General features: G+C 40.1%; 1 protein-coding gene across 1 annotated transcript in view; it reads right to left on the bottom strand.

The window, feature by feature from the left end:
- The window catches only part of PIK3C2A (phosphatidylinositol-4-phosphate 3-kinase catalytic subunit type 2 alpha), a 109,024-nt gene extending 93,508 nt beyond the window's left edge, over positions 1-15,516 (bottom strand). The window contains exon 1 of the mRNA XM_075546005.1: positions 15,378-15,516. The gene's annotated coding sequence lies outside the window, so the exon portion shown is untranslated. The remainder of the gene's footprint in view (positions 1-15,377) is intronic.
- Positions 15,517-16,558: the final 1,042 nt, after the last annotated feature.

Raw genomic sequence — 16,558 nt, 5'->3', positions numbered from 1 at the left:
TAACTCCTGTCTGCACCAATGTACATCCTCTGCTCTATCCAGACTTGCAAAGTAGAATTCAGATCATGGTAGTTGGGGGGGGGGAGCATTTAGGAACTGGAGGAAAGCTGTATTCTTCATCAATGCTACATCGCACCCTGACTGACTCATCTCCTCCCCTATACCCCTCTGTGAGGGGATCTCCAGTGGCCAACAAACGGGCTTTGGGTCTCCACTCTGCACTTCCCCCTTCATTCATTATGAGAAAATAATTTTTAAAAAGGCCTCTCATTGAGGTTGCTAAATTAATGGAATTAAATCTGGCCCTGATGTGGCCATTCTATGTCACCGCTTGTGATGTTGCTTGAGAATGAATTCAAGCCAGCAGAGCTAAGATACATGAAATTAAATAAACCTAGGTAATGTTATATTAAATATCTGAATTCAACCATTTATGTATGTCAGCCATGATGGCATGATGGACTAAGTACTGAACCACAAGGTCAGTGGTTCAAACCAGTGGAGTCACTTTGCAGGACAGAGATGAAACTGTCTACTGTAAAGACTTAAAAGTCTTGGAAACCCAAAGGGCAGTTCTACCCTATCCTATAGGGTTTCCGTGAGACAGAAATGATTTGATAGCAGAGAGTTTGGTTTGAATGTTATGCTTTGGCCAGTTTAAATGTTTCTATATTGATTACCGGTGAACCTATTTATTCCAAAACCAAACCAATAGCTATAAGAATGTAGACAATAATTTTCCTACATTCTATTCAAGTTAATTCAGATTCATAGCGGCCCGATGGGGCACAGAAATGACTCACAGGGGTTTCCATAGTTGGAAATCTTTACAGACGCCGACTGACACATCTTTCTCCCAGAGAGCTGCTGGTGGATTCAAACTGCCATCTTTTCTGTTAGTAGTCAAACTCTAACCACTGGGCTGCCTAGACGTCCATTTCCTTCTCCACATTGAAAACACTTTGTCTACTAAACATGGTATTGAGCATGTGCTTTCACATGAAGGAATGAGTGCTGTTGGAGAGTATTAAAGAAGCATTTCAGATTATGCAAAGCATGGTGAAAGAAATAAATCAAGTATAATTGCCTGTCATTGAACATCATAACACATAACCTACCTGAAACAAAAACAGATGGATTAAAACGAATAGAATTTTACAAAAAGATAAAGATATTAAAATGTAATTATTTCAGGAAGGGGGAGCGGGGAGGGAGGGGTAAAAATGAGGAGCTGATGCGGTCGAGAGTGGATATTTTGAGAATGATGAAGGTAATGAATGTACAAATGTGCTTTATACAATTGATGTATGGATGGATGGTGATAAGAGTAGTATCAGCCCCTAATAAAATTATTTAAATAAATAAAATAAAATGTAATTATTTCACAAGCAAATGCCAATTCATTATTTAAGTGTTCCCCTGTTTGTCATAATTGGTAATAGCATGGTTCTCAAGTGGGGTACTGGGTTTTTAAAACAAGTCTGAGATATAGTTTATTCACTGGAAAACATCCTCATTTTGAATATTAACTCTCACTGATTAAGGTATAATACTAATGGTTTTAAATATACTTTGGCAACCAAAAAATTTATTTGTGCCATCTCTAAGTAATCAGTAAGCACCTATAAACTTCTAAAAAACAATTCTAAATATTACCATATTCCAGTGTCTTAGGAGGCATGTTAATACTCAGTGACTATAAAAAGATAAAGACTGCTCCTAAAGTAATGCTATGCTTCAGTTTCCTGGGCTGCTGCACTGACATGCTGCTTTATTAATTTTTGAAATAAAACTTTGTTCGATAATAAACATTTAACAGAAAATAATTTCCTACATTCTACTTAAAATAAATACTTCAGTGCTAATGCTTCCTTACTTCAACTGGGAAAGAATACATAACTAGTTTTTGAATAAGGACTGTGTGTTTCATCTGCCAACAATTTTCCAACATAAGTAACCAGGGAAGATTGAAAGGCTGTAGCTACTTTTAAATTCAAGAGGGCAATTAAACTATTCAGTTAAAAGTTCTGGACAACATTTGCATACCAAAAAGAGAATGAATTTAAAAGCTCTTGGCTTTTTATGTAGTAGGCACGATTTACAATTTAAATTTAAATGGGGGGGGCATGAATCAAACAAGTCAGTCTCAACCATTTGAATGCTTTCTGATCTTAAAATTCAAGATCATAAAATAGAAGGGGCCCTTAGTGGTGCAAGGGTTAGACACTAGACCACCAAAACTCACTGAGGGGAAGAAAAGATCTGGTATTCTGTTCATGTAATATTTCAGCCTAACAAACCCTATGGTGTAAAATACCTGGTAGGGCTTGATCAAAGACAATGTAACCAAGAGGAATTACTGAAACCCAAATGAATGCTGAACATGGTGTTGGACAAGAAGAAAGTAAAAGGAAATAGAGGAAAGAACTGAGAGGCAAAAGGCATTTAAAGAGGTCTAAATAAAGGCAGGTACATATATAAATATATTTATATATAATGCTAGGGAAATATATCTATGTACATATATTTATATGCTAAGTATTAAGGTAACAGATAGACATTTGGCCTCTACTCAAGTACTCTCTCAACTCAAGAACAATTTATTCTAATAACCTGGCATTCCATAATGCTCAGCCTCCAGACACTATCACTGAAGACAAAATGGGTGCATAAGCAAATGTAAAGAAAGCTGATGGTGCCCGGTTATCAAAAGATAATGAGTCTGGGGGTCTAAAGGCTTGAAGATAAATAAGCGGCCATCTAGCTGAGAAGCAACAAAACCCATATAGAAGAAGCACACCAGCCTGTGTGATCATGAGGTATCGATGGAATCAGATATCAGGCATCAAAACATAGAACAAAAAATCGTACCAGTGTGAATGAGGGGGGTGTGTGGAATAAAGCCCCAAAGCTCATCTGTAGACAATTGGACATCCCCTTACAGAGGATCACAAGGAAGAGATGAGCCAGTCAGGGTGTAGTATAGCACCGATGAGACATACATTTTTCTAGTTCCTTAATGCTTCCTGTCCCCACTATGATGACCCCAAATTCTACCTTACAAATCCGGTTAGGCCACAGCATGTATCCGTGCACAGTTAATAGCTGGAAACATAGGGCACCCAGAGCAGATAAACTCCTCAGGACCAATAAGGAAAGTAGCAATACCAGGAGGCAAAGGAGACATTGGATGGGGGAGAAAGGGGCAACTGATTACAATGATCTACATTTAACCCCCTCCCAGGGGACAAGCAACAGAAAAGTGGGTAAAGGGAGACATCAGTCAATGTAAGACATGAAAAAATAATAACAATTTAAAAAAAGGAAAATGAGCTGATTCCAGGAACCCAAGCGGAAGGCGAATTTTGAGAATGATGAGGGCAGCAAATGTATAAGGGTGCTTTAGTCAATTGATGTATGTATGGATTGTGGTAAGAGTTGTATGAGCCCCAATAAAATGATTTTAAAAAATAATAATAACTTATAAATTATCAAGGGTTCATGAGGGAGGGAGGGTGGGAAAGGGAAGGAAAAAAATGAGGAGCTGATACCATGAGCTCAAATAGAAAGAAAATGCTTTGAAAATTATGAGGGCAACAAGTGTACAAATGTGCTTGACACATGTATGTATGGATGTATGGATTGTGATCAGTGCTAAATGAGCCCCTAATAAAATGATTAAAATAAAAAAAGAAACCCCTATGGGGCAGTTCTACTCTATCCTATATAGGTCACTAAGAATCAATGAATTTGATGGCACATAGCGAACAATAAAATGGAGAAATAATCATGAGTCCAATATGCTTTTCTCTCCTTTACAATGACTATCTCATGAAAATAAATTATGGTATGTACATGGAAAATCATCATTAAAATAACTTATTAGGCCTTCAATAACAATAAAATTATGTCAAAGATTAGCCATCTATATAATATTAAAGTCAACTATTACCTTGAGCACTGTATATATATTAACTAAATTTGATTCTCACAAATCAGAGTTGTTAGGTGCCACTGTGTCAGCTCCAACCCATAGCAACCCTATGCACAACAGAACAAAACACTACATCAGTGGTTCTCAACCTTCCTAATGCTGCGACCCCTTAATACAGTTCATGTTGTGGTGACCTCCAACCATAAAATTATTTTCGTTACTACTTCATAACTAATTTTGCTACCGTTATGAATCATACTGTAAATATGATATGCAGGATATGTTTTTATTGTTACAAATTGAACATAATTAAAGCATAGTGATTAATCCAAAACATTGTGTAAATATATATTCTGAAATATTTGTGTTTTCTTTTTTTTTTTTGTAAAAGCAGTTTATTCTTATTATTCCCCCTCCTCCCCTCCCCCCCATATTTGTGTTTTCTGATGGTCTTAGGCAACCCATGTAAAAGGGTCGTTCGACGCCAAAGGGGTCGCGACCCACAGGTTGATCCTGCAGGTCAGATTTTTAATCAAGCTTTCAATTTAGAGGTTCTGAAAAGATTGCGTAACACTATATGACAAAAAAGCCTGGTTTTGCCACCAGGACAGTGGACCTGCTCACATAGGCCATCTCAGTGCACCAGTTTTGGGCAAAAAAAAAAAAAAACATCATGCCTTTCTTGCCCCACGCACCTTACTCACCTGACCTCCTGTTCCTGCCATGAGATTTCTTCTTGTTTTTGCAAATACACACGGACTGAAAGGATAGTGATTTGACAATACAGAAGTGAAGAAAAAAACAAGGAAGGTGCTGTCAGCCATCCAAACAGATGAGTTTAAAAAATGTTTCCAAGAATGGAATTGCAGATTTCACAAATGTAACAAGTGTAATTGAGAGTACTTTGAAGGTGATGCGGTTGCTTTGTAAAAACAAATACATAGATTTAAATACATAGATTCTGTGGGAAAATTCCAGTTTTTTTGTTTTCTTGTTGAGGGGAAAATTCCAGTTTTTTTGTTTTCTTGTTGGGGGGGTATCCCCTCAAAAATACCAGCGGCTTGAAAAAATTCACCAAAAAATGGAAATAAAAGATAATGAAATTTTTCCATGAACCTTTAAAAACTCCTATGTAGTCTCCCAATTGCTTATTACAGTTGCATGGTTCTGGTTGGCCACTAATAAAAACACATACATATTTTTAAGTGCCCATGGAAATACACTTGTCTGGTTGGAAATCAGAAACATTATCTTCAATAGAACAATTTATCAAGAGATGACTCTGTCTGTTATTTTATATAGCTGAAGACTTGAAGTCATAAAGGTTTTCAGACTACTCTGGGAGAATGTACAAAAAGTGGAAAAGACCAGAAAGAAATCCCCGGAGGACCATGGATATTTAAGCAGGAGACAGAAGAATTACAAAGAGAAAAACCAAAGTTGTGAGCACTATTGCCCAAAACTACAAAGGTGATACAGGCTGAGGACCTGAGGGGGGAGGGGTGATGATTAGAAAAGAAAAGAAACAGATTTAAGAGATCAGTGGTGAGTTTTTTAAAAAATGTTAATTCTTTGATCTATTTATTTAAAGTATAATTCAGTTACTAGAGAATTCACCCTTCTAAAATGTACAATCAGTGGTATTCAAACTGTAAAACCACCAAAACAATTTCAGAACATTTTCATCACTCCAGAAAGAAAGCCTGTACTCATTAGCAGTCACTTCTCATTCACTCCCTCCAGGCCCTCATTGATTTTTAAGAGGGCAGTTTAGAGAAGTATGGAAAGCTGAAAGAAAATCAAGGAATTGAAAAAACAAGGGCAGATTCTGCTTCCAATCCTGTGGCAGTAGGAAGAACTATGAAAGAGAAGTTGGTCAGAAACAGCAGCAGTTGGGAAAAGGTAAAATGTATCTGAGAGAAATCTTTTGGAGGTACTCCAAGATTTCAACTATGAAAGAGAAAAACCCATTGTGGGCATTCCAGACCTTCACAGAATGTAAGACAGCTGCCCTCCCAAGGCTGCAGTATGGGCAGAAGGCAGATCCCTGGAGACACAAGCAGCAGGAACAGAGAACACAGAGAATGTTCCAGCAACCAAAAAGCTGGCAGCTGGACTGCAAAACAGAGACGTTTCCTATCTTGTCAACACTCAGATCTCAAGTTCTGCTGGAGAGAGTCCTGATTCTACCAAAAAAATATTTGAAGCTATGGGTGAAATGAATTAAATTTAAGCTTCAACAAAACCTACATACATGTTAACTTGTAAATCATATTGATTCAACTTCATGGCATGATGAAAGAAAAAATTTGAGGCAAATATTAAATAAAGAAAGAAAGAAGTAACCTTCAGGCTCTACTGCTAATTTTGCAGAAGTTGTTTGACACTCAAAGATTATAAGACACAAAAGCAAGAATATACGACCATGGTCAGGGGAAAGCAATCAAAATAAGCTGTCCCAGAGATGGCCCAACTATTGAAATAATCATAAAGAAGCTTTAAAATAATTGTGATAAAAATGCTAAAAGATCTAGTGGAAAAGATGGGACAGTGAAATGGTAGGTAATTTCAGTAGAGCTGGAAACTTTTTAAAGAACCAAAGAAATACTATACATCGGACAGTGTAAGATATGACAAAATAATAATTTATAAATTATCAAGGGTACATGAGGGAGAGGGGAGCTGGGAGGGAGGGGAAAATATGAGGAGCTGACACCAAGGGCGCAAGCAGAAAGCAAATATTTTGAGAATGATGATAGCAACAAATGTACAATGTGCTTGACATACAATGGATATATGCATGGACTGTGATGAGTTGTATAAACCCTCAATAAAATGATTAAAAAAGAAAAAATGTATTAGAAATAAAGAATATACATATTAGTGTGTATCTCACAGGTGTCAATTTCATTGGAGGCCACTCTCTTCAGGTTGTGTTATCTGTTTTTCCATTTTTCAATAAATGAAACCCAGGATTGAACCTAAAACAGGCAGCAAATACAACACAGGCGTCGAGGGGGAAGGGACGTACCGTGATGTAGGGAGGGATGGAGGGGAGAAGCATCAAGGAACCCATTTAAAAAAAGAATGCTTGGAAACTGATGGTGGCAGCAATTGTACAATTCTCCCTGACATGATTGAACTATGGAATGATATGATATATTAAATATTTTTAAGGAGATAAAAAGAGTCTAGGTGAATTTAGCAGAAGAAACAATAATTTGAAGACAGATCAGTTAAAAATATCCAAACTGCAGATGAATAAAACAAATGTGGGTGAAGGGAGACAAAGAACAGTGTAAGATACGAAATAACAATAACAATATATTGGGGGAGGGAAAATGAGCTGATACCAAGAGCTCAAGTAGAAAGAAAATGTTAATGGTAACATATGTACAAATGTGCTTGACACAATGGATGGATGTATGGATTGTAGTAAGAGCTGTACAGGCCTCTAAAAAATGATTTAAAAAATAATAACAATATATAATTGATCAAGGATAGAGCATGGTGGGAGGGCTGGGAAGGGAGGGAAAAAAGAGGAGCATATGTCAAAGGCTCAAGCAGAAAATGTCTTGGAAATGATGATGGCAACATATGTACAAATATGCTTGATACAATTTTTAAGTCCAAATTTTTTTATTAGCTCATACAACTCATCACAGTCCATACATACATCAATTGTGTAGAGCACATTTGTACATTCATTGCCCTCATCATTCCGCCTAAGCCTCTGGCAGCAGGTCATTTTTTCCCCTCCCCTCCCTTCCCACTCGCCCCTTCGTGAACCCTTGATAATTTATAAATTATTATTTTGTCATATCTTTCCCTGTCCAAAATCTCCCTTCACTCACTTTTCTGTTGTACGTCCCCCCAGGAAGGAGGTCATATGCAGATCCTTGTAATCGGTTCTCCCTTTCCAACCCATCCTCCCAGGATCGCCTCTCACACCACTGGTCCAGAAGGTATCATCTGCCCTGGATTCCCTGTATTTCCGGTTCCTATCGGTACCAGTGTACATCCTCTGGTCTAACCAGATTTGTAAGGTAGAATTGGGATCATGACAGTCGGGAGGGGGAAGCATTTAGGAACTCGAGGAAAGTTGTATTTTTTATCGTTGCTACATTGCACCCTGACTGGCTCATCTCCTCCCCAAGACCCTTCTGTAAGGAGGTGTCCAGTTGCCTACAAATTGGCTTTGGGTCTCCACTCTGCACTCCCCACCCCCCTCATTCACTATGATATTTTTTGTTCCGATGATGCCTGATGCCGGATCCCTTCAACACCTTGTGATCGCACCAGCTGGTGTGATTCTTCCATGTGGGCTTTGTTGCTTCTGAGCTAGATGGCCGCTTGTTTATCTTCAAGCCTTTAAGACCCCAGACGCTATAGCTTTTGATAGCCGGGCACCATCAGCTTTCTTCGCCACATTTGCTTATTCACCCATTTGTCGCTTGATACAATTGATGTATGGAATAAGAGCTGTAAGAGCCCCAATAAAATGATCGTAAATATATATAATGAAACTGATGAGAAAAAAAAGAGGTGAGATAGAATAGCATTCCAGAATTCCATAGTCTGTTGATGCAGATGTATAGAATGCCGGAAGAGAAGAAATCTTTGAAGAGAAATGGCCACAAACTTTATACAACGGAAGATAACAAGCCACAAATCCAAAAAAGCTCAGTGAAGGCTAAGAGGAATAAATATATAAGCTGGCAGCTAAGTGTTTAAGTGCAAACCACAAGTGAACAGCTCAAACCTACAAGCTGCTCTGTGAGAGAAAGTTAAGGCTTTCTGCTCCCATACAAATTTAGTTTCAGAAATGCTGAGTCGGCCTTGATTTGACGGTTGTGGATTTTAGACAATTCATCTCACAGACGTTTGACTGGTCAGGAAAGACCAGTCCCTGGAATAGAACATCATAGCAACAAAAAAATAGGAAGACTTTCAACAAAAGACTGACATGCAGTCTGCAACAATGGGCTTAAACCTAAAAATTGTTCTGGATGCATGCCTTAGTTGTGAATCTTATAAAATAGGCCAATGAACACTATAGACCTCAACAGTCTAATCCACCTAGACCACCTAAGTCTAAAATATCAACTGAAATCTTCATGATATATCATGTAAATTTCCACTGAAGGACAGCTGATGCACACAGGTAAGGAATTCAACCCAGATCTCCCATACATAGGTGAAAACTCTACCACTGAACATCATTGCCCAAACACTTTCATATATAGAGCTTACTTCTGCCAAGGAACTATGGCTACTGGAAGTACTAACAGCGACTAGTAATCAACCTTAAGAACTGTCCATATAAGAGATTCACAAGGAGGGCAAGCATACAGAACGTTGTCAGCATGTGTGTATGACTATATGCTTGGGAGGGCGAGAAGGAAGGAAGGCAGTCATTACAAAGAGGTTCCTGTTGAGAGCTATTTACTAGCCAAGTAGTGTCCAATTACCATACTCAGAATTCCAACAGTACTACTACTTTGTAGAGATAACTACTGAACTTTGAACCACTTCACTGATCATTCTTTTGGCATGAATCATTAAAATATACTTTAACATAATCCCAATTTCAACATGACAAAATAACAGTAAGCTTTGGTGTTTAATTTCATAGTGCATGCCCTACAATTCTGATACAGTTTATGAGAGAGAAAAATAAAACTGAGTTACAATTGAAAAACCCCACACAGGTAATAATAATAATCTCTCTTCTGTCCTAGAAGGTTGCTATAAATTGGAATCATCTTGACAGCAACAATATGGAATCCTAGTCTCATCATTCAAATAAACCTTAAAATCCCTCCTTAAAGCTAAACTTTATGCTCCCTTATCTAAATGGTAAACTATGCCTTGAAATATCTCTCTCATTGAGACTTGATCACCTTTTCTCGCAATAGTCCCAGTTTAAAACCTGATCTCTATTCAAAAACCTTGCCTAACTCTCCAAACACCTTCAAAATAACTATATTATCCTTACATTTCTCTTTCCTATTTATATTTTTAAAGTATAGTACTTTGTACGTTATGGATTATAGTTGATATTTCCTAGTATAAACTCTCCAAAGGTAGGAATTATTCATAAATAAACACTCTGTACAAAAAGCTGTAGCTAAACACTCAACTACCATACAAAGAAAATGCAATCAAAAGAGTGCTTGGCTTAGCATCATGAGAGTTCGAGAACTGTCTCTAATATACTGTTAAACAAGTCACAACCTTTCTGCATCTCATTTTCCTCATAAGAAAATGAAAATAAGAATAAACCTGAACTTACTGTGAAAAAAAAAATGAAAATAAGACTTGTCCTATTTACTTCATATATAATAAGAACAAAGGGGGAAACATTAGGCAAACTATCAAACAATACAAAATATAAGACATGGCTAGCCTATTGTCTAAAATAAGCTGCTAGTTAAAAAAAATAAGTTGCTAGTTTTAAAATCTTTTTTTAACTAAACTGAATTCATAGCAAATTAAGTGGAGCAGCCTTACACTGTTAATCCATTTCAATGATGTAGCACTTTAACGGACATGAATTACACGGAAATATTAATGCATTCTCCAAGCTAAAAGGCAAATATTTCCTAAGTCAACTAATTGTCTTCAAAATTATTAAAACTAAAGGTATTTAAAAATTCCATTTTTTAAAAGATCATTTTATTGGGGGCTCTTACAGCTCTTTAACAATGCATACATCAATTGTATCAAGAATATTACACATGTTACCCTCATCATTTTCTGAACATTTACTTTCTATTTGAGTCCTTCATGACAGCTCCTCTTTTTACCCCTCCCACCCTTGTGACCCTTTGATAAATTATTTTCATATCTTACACTGACCAGTCTCTCTTCACCCACATTTCTTTTGTTCATCCCCCCCAGGGGGAGGTGGTCATGCATCGATTCCCCCTTTTTAACTCCCTCACCCTTACCCTACCCCTCCTGGTATTGCTACTCCCAGTTCTGTTCTTGAGGGGTTTATCTGACCTGGATTCCGTTTGTTGTGAGCTCTTGTCTGTACCAGTTTTACATGCTCTGATGTAGCCAGACCTGAAAGGCCGGACTGGGGTCGTGATAGTGGGAGGCGAGGAAGCCTCAAAAAACACAAAAGAATATTGTGTTGCATCGGTGCTATAATGCGTCCTGGTTGACTCATGCCTTCCTTGTGACCCTTCTGTAAGGGGATGTCCTATTGTCTACGGATGGGTTTGAGGTCTCTGCTCCAACCCCTCTCATTCTCAACATGTTTTAGTTTGAGGTCTTCTGATGTATGTTACCTGATCCTTTCGACACCTCATGATCACACAGGCTGGTGTGTTTCTTCCATGTGTGCTTTCTGCTTCTCTGCTAGATGACCGCTTGGTTTAACTTCAAGCCTTTAAGAATCCAGACACTGTATCTTTTGATAGCCAAACACCATGAGCTTTCTTCACAACATTTGCTTATGCACCCATTTTGTCTTCAGCACTCTTGCCGGGAGGGCGAGCATCATAGAATGCCAGGTTGTTAGAACAGTGTTCTTGGGTCGAGGGAGGGCTTAAGCAAAGTCCCAAAGTACATCTACTTCCTCAACGTATTGTCATATAAATATATGTACATAGGCCAATACCTCTATTTTTATGAATTAGTATATTTATATATGTACATACCTATGTTTATACCTTTATCCAAAGTTTGCTTCCCAGATCTTTCCTGTTTTCTTTTACCTTCCTCCTGTCCCACCATCACACTCGCCCTTCTGCCTCTTAGTAATTCCTCTCAGCTAGATAGCTGTTGCTCCAACACCACCAGAACCTCTACATCCTCGTTGTTAATTTTAATTCTATAGTTGTTCCCCTTTCTAAGGGGCTGTTGGCTCACTCCTTCCTAGGCCCCAACCAAAAAAATTCCATTAGTCTTTATCCTCAAAGAGCTGATTTTTAAACAGTGATAAATGTTTTGAATTGCCTAAAATATGCTTGTGCATTCTCATATTTAGTTGTGAATAGACATGTTACAAATAAAGATTGTAGAGGAGAGAAGCACAAAGGATACACAGGTGAATGAAACAAAGATATAAATATGACACTTCCACAGACAGCAAAATAGCAAAGAAATTTCCAGTCCCAACCATAATCCAATGAACAAAACAATACCTTACAATAGTTTCAAGTATAACCATAATTCCAATCAAAGGAGCATCACTTGTGGATACTAACAAAATGATTAGAAATTCTCTTAAGAGTTGCTTCTCCTTTTCAAGCAGGAAGTCAAGAAATAACAGAATTTTCATGCTCTAGATCTGTGCTGTCCAATATGGTAGTCACTAGGCACACACAGCTACTGAGTGGTTAGTCTGAATCGAGACGTGTAAAATACTCACCTGATTCAAAGATTTAATTTGAAGTAAAATATGAAAACTCTTACATATGTAGCTCTCATTTGTGGATCACATAATATTTGTTAGCACTATTTTAGATGCAGTCAAATCTTGATTAAAGAAATGGATACTAGAAGTATTAAACAACTTGTCAATCTCTCACTGATGGGTAATAAATTTGAACAGGGTTTAGAACCCAGTCATCTTTACCTTGCATTCATTAATATAAAATTATCCCTTATAATTCAAGTAATCTTCCTCACACTAACTCAACCGTCCTCTCTGTCTCCCTCTTTTTCTCTCTGTCACACCTTTTTCAGCATGTTACCACCAGCTCTGCCCTTACACTATATCATTTATATGTTGGTCTCCTTAATGGGCTAGAGACTGTCTTGAGGGCAACCACTGTCTAATTCATTTTTCTATTCCTGGACCCTTGCAGTATCAGACACCCTTGTAGGCAATAAGTAGCTGTTGAAATAAAGAACTCAGAAAAGAAATATGCAAACAGCATGGGGTTATAAGATCTTTCAAAGGGTTAATTTGCAAGATATTTAATAGCATTACAAAGGATTAACTTTTTAATTAATAAATCATTGTATTGGGGGCTCTTAAAGTTCTTACAACAATAAGGAACAACTTTGAAATCAAATCACCTACTATGTGAATGCACTGGAAAAAAACTGACCTTTTATCATCTACCTGACCAAAGATTATTTTTTTGTTTTTTTAAATTTTTTGACCATAGATTATTTTGGTAACAAGATAAATAGTATAAAATAGATAACTGATGCTATCCAAGTAAGGAAAATTACAAAGCTTTTTAAAAAGAAATGCATTGCAAAAAGAGGACCTGATGCAAAGGGCTTAAGTGGAGAGCAAATGCTTTGAAAATGATTAGGGCAAAGAATGTACAGATGTACTTTATACAATTGATGTATGTATATGTATGGACTGTGATAAGAGTTGTATGAGCCCCTAATAAAACGTTTAAAAAAAAGAGAAATGTATTGCACTACTGCTGCTCTGAAAAGTTTGGTCTGATGGCCTGATAAGAACAGAACTTTGAGCTCTTAGGAAATTCAAGAGCTTTAGGTTTAAGTGCTCTTACCAAATGTGCTTATTAAGTCCAAAACACTGTGATAGATCAAAGAAAGAATCCTGAGCAAGAGAACTGTTACAGCAGCCCCTCACTATTTGAAAAGAATTTGAATCATTCATAAAAATTAGAAACAGAAGAATCATATACTTATTATTCAGCTAATTGTAGAAAGTTATAGTCGTTTATAAAATTCCTAATGTTAGCATTTATAGTAAGTTGTGAAATCAGTGGCTCAGTACTCCAAAGGATGACCTTGGGAAGTTTAATACATCAGTGTAATTTGCTATGATGAGTATACATTTGGAAGAGCACTAGCCTCGAGTATGGCAGTTGCGAGGGGAGTCTCCTCTGGCTACTTGAGCCACCAGTCCGGGGAGCAAAGGTACAAAGTCTTTGCTGCAGTCAGGAGGCCGCCGGGATCTCTGCAGTTTCCCCTGCTTTGTACTGTCTTCCTCCCACCTCTAGGAATGCAGGTATCCCCCGCGTTTTAAAAGTTCGCTTTCCACCACTTCTCTTTTATGAAAGATTTACATTAGAACCTGTTTTCGCCAACTGAAAGAAATTTAAAGAGGATTTTCCGCTTAAAAAAAAAAGGTGAAAACTGAAACCAGCCTCCAGCGTTTGTTCTGCATCAAGCCCGTACAGGGGCTGAGCACCGCAGAGATGCAGCGAGTGCCAGCTCTGACCCCAGGAACGCTCCGCGGCACTGGCTTTGAACTGTGCCTGTAAAACACTCTTGGTTAAGAGTTGTTTAGATGTTTTAGCAAGCTACATGGGTGCATGGTAAAATGCAAAATTGTTTGCCATATAAACGGACAGTAATTGCCTTTTCACTTTTCCGCTAGTTCGCCTTAGGAAAGGTTTACAAGGGACGCGCTCCCGCCGGACAGCAGAGGAAACCAGTCCCTTTCTTCCTCCTGCCTCTCTTCTTTGTGGCTCTCAGACTAGCGTACGCAACAACTTTTCCAACAGCGTTTTCCGCCCTGGTCCCCACCTGGAAAGAATTTAGGGTGCCTCTTTTAATACGTGATCTCCTTCGAAGGAGAAGTCCGCCTTTGCTCCTCGCAATCCAGACACTCGATGTTCAAAATCAAACTATCATCCCGACTTCAACTGCTATCAGGCTAACGACAGCGCGGAGAACCACCACCGACTCCCGACTCCCCTCCTCCGTTTTCTCTTCCTTGCTTGCCTCCTCAATCCCGGTTCTCCTCACGAAAAAACAAGCCCACAGCTGGAAAGTCTCGTTTTTAAGGTCAAGACATGTAGCGGGTAAAAAAAAAAGCTCAAATGAAAAATCAGTTAAGTATGCGTTTTCTCCCTTCAATTTATTCTCCCTCCGTCACTCCAGGAAGAGGTAAGCAAATCTTTTGAATCTGACTGCCCGCCCAGAAAGATGATGCGCGAAGTGCACACTGAAATGTGCCTGCCTTCCCAAAGCAACTGGACTCGCGGCAAAAGGACAGCACTGGTGGGTAAAGGGTGTGTGTGTGTGGCGGGGGGAGCATTAGCGCCCCCTCCTCCCCCCAAAAAGTCGAAGTGGGCCAGGCGGCCAGAGCTGCGCGGCACAACAGGCCACTCGCCAGAACTGAACCTGACAAGGCAGCAGGACCGTCCACTGCGGCTCCAACCCGCCCTAGGGGACCACGGGGTGGCCTCCCCTCCCCCGTCGGGACAAAACTAACCCCCCGTGCGCTCCCGCCGCCGAGGGGACGGGCCTGGAGGGGGCGCGGGCCCTCGCATTCCACAGGGCAGTCGCCAAGCGCCTCGGCGGACGCCAGGCGGGAGGTAGTAAATCCCGCTGAAGCGGCGCCCGCACTCCGGGATGGAGGGTCAGGGGCGGCCACCGGGGGGAGGGGGCGGCGGGCAGGGACCCTCCCATCCGGATCTCCCGGACCTCGCTCTGCCCGGGCACAGCCGGGCTCGGAGCGCTGGCCCGCGCCGCACCGACTCTTCCTCACCTCAAGCTGCCTGTGCCTCCGTCTCCGCGGCAGCCGCCAAGGTCCGAGCCATTTTCCCCTCGGCTGCCTCGGCCGCCGTCGAGCGCTTCTGCCGACTTCGCAGCCAGCCAACCCGCGCGCGTCACTTCCGGGCGGGAAGCACCGCCTTCCGCACCCAGACCGCTTCCGGATTGGCTGGAGCGCTCGGCCTACCTGGGGGAGTGGGCGGGGCCTGGGTACGTCGGTGAGGTTAGAGGTTGGGGTGGTGGGTGCTAGGGTCCCCTGGGCAGACGAACGTCTTCCCGTGCAGCCCCGGACCCGCGAGGCCTCCAGCCCGCCACATCTCCCACATCTTTGGTGCCGCGTCCCGAGCCCTGTTGCCATCCGGTGTGTCGGAGAAGCGGGACTCGGCACACGCCTCCCTCCGGCAGCTACTCTCTGATGTAGTTTGGGCCCGGGGCTGCGCTGAGATTCCTTTGGGATTGAAAAGAACCGGCGAAGCAAAATCGATGGGTTTCAGCAGCATTTATCCTTTCCTGACGGTGAATCAGATGCTGTAGGGCGTGTAATTAGTGTCCCATATGAAATAGTTTCGCATGCCATTTTAATAACGATAATACTTTCCTCGTTAGTATTAAATGAAATTGTTATAAAGTACTTAACACTCAAATGTTAGATTAAAAAATAGGTATCGGTTTTCATTTAAAACCCCAAAATTCTGGCATTGCGGCAAAAAACATAGCGACTCTACATAGGTTCTCAAAGTTACTTGACCTACCACGCCCTATTCAGGAAAAAAATTTAGCGCCCCACCCCCCTAATTAAAAACATTTGTACTGTAGTCTAACCCAAAAGAAAGTGTAGGTATCTGCTTTTGCAGCCCCCCTGTGCCAATCCAGCACCCTAGGAGGCAATATGGCCCATTTGGGAAACACTGTATATTCTTTATAGGGAGAAGTTGGTGAGTTTAAACCACTAACCTCGAAGTTAGCACCCAGCATGTAACCCACAGCACCCCCAGAACTGCACAGGCATGTATAGCAAATAAAAAAGTCCTAGTGTATAGACGGTGAAACTGAGGCACAGAATCCTTATGGGAATGCAGCAGAAGCATTATTCAAGTACAGTTCTGACTCCAAATAAGGATTTACAAGGGATTGGTTGTCCCTTGAATAATAAGTGAATGGGATTTATACCTTCCA

The sequence above is a fragment of the Tenrec ecaudatus genome, chromosome 4, assembly GCF_050624435.1.
Source record: "Tenrec ecaudatus isolate mTenEca1 chromosome 4, mTenEca1.hap1, whole genome shotgun sequence".
NCBI lineage: Eukaryota > Metazoa > Chordata > Mammalia > Afrosoricida > Tenrecidae > Tenrec > Tenrec ecaudatus.
Note: the sequence above shows the minus strand (reverse complement) of the source record. Positions and strands in the feature narration are given on the sequence as shown.